Source organism: Microtus ochrogaster, chromosome 7 (assembly GCF_000317375.1).
Source record: "Microtus ochrogaster isolate Prairie Vole_2 chromosome 7, MicOch1.0, whole genome shotgun sequence".
Classification (NCBI taxonomy): Eukaryota; Metazoa; Chordata; class Mammalia; order Rodentia; family Cricetidae; genus Microtus; species Microtus ochrogaster.
This window is the reverse complement of record NC_022014.1, coordinates 28367827-28368985: the sequence shown is the minus strand read 5'-3', so window position 1 is coordinate 28368985 and position 1159 is coordinate 28367827.

Sequence of the window (1159 nt, the reverse complement as noted above, 5' to 3'; positions counted from 1 at the left end):
AAAAAAAAAAAAAAGAAATCATTCCTAATGACATTCTGATATGCTCATAGATTTGTGATAGATTTGTACCTAGTCCAATCATCATCAGAGAGGCTTCCTCTGGCAGCTAATAGGAACAGATGCAGAGACCGACACCCAAACATTAGGTAGAGCTTAGGGAGTCCTGTGGAAGAGAGGGAGGAAGGAATGTAATGTAGGAGCCAGAGGGGTCAAAGGCACTGTGAGAACACAACTCTCAGAAGCAACTCAGCAGGGCTCATAGGATCTCACAGACTGAAGCAGCAATCACAGAGCCTGCATGGGTCTACCCTACCTACGTCCTCTGTATACATGTTGTTGTTCTTTAGCTTGGGGTTTTGGTGGGACTCCTAACAATGGGAGTGGGGCTGTCTCTGATTCTTTTGGCCTCTCTTGGGACCCTTTTCTTCCTACTGGGTTGCCTTGCCCAGCCTTGACATGAGGATCTGTATCTAGTCTTATTGCATCTTGATATGCCATGTTTGGTTGATATCCCTGGGAGGCCTGTTCTTTTCTGAAGGGAAATGGAGGAGTGGGTCTGAGGGAGATGGGAGTGGAGGAACAGGAAGGAGTGGGGAGGAGGCTGGGGGCGGAATGTAATGTATGAGAAAATAATTTAAAGAGGAAAGCCCACAAACGCCATGCAAGGATTCTTTTTGTTTTTTGTTTGTTTGTTTTGTTTTTTCGAGACAGGGTTTCTCTGTGGTTTTGGAGCCTGTCCTGGAACTAGCTCTTGTAGACCAGGCTGGTCTCGAACTCACAGAGATCCACCTGCCTCTGCCTCCCGAGTGCTGGGATTAAAGGCGTGCGCCACCACCACCCAGCGGCATTCAAGGATTCTTATCTTCTTCACTGTTTGGTTCCCATCTCTTAAGACTAAGTTTGGTACATGAAAATGTTCTAGAATCTGACGAGATTGCACAGCACTTAAGACTACTGGCTACGGGACTGGAGAGATGGCTCAGAGTTTAAGAGCACTGGTTGCTCTTTCAGAAGTTTTAAGTTCAATTTCCAGCAACCACATGGTGACTCACAATTATCTATAATAAGATTTTTTTTTTTTTTTGGTTTTTTCGAGACAGGGTTTCTCTGTGGCTTTGGAGCCTGTCCTGGAACTAGGTCTGTAGACCAGGCTGGCCTC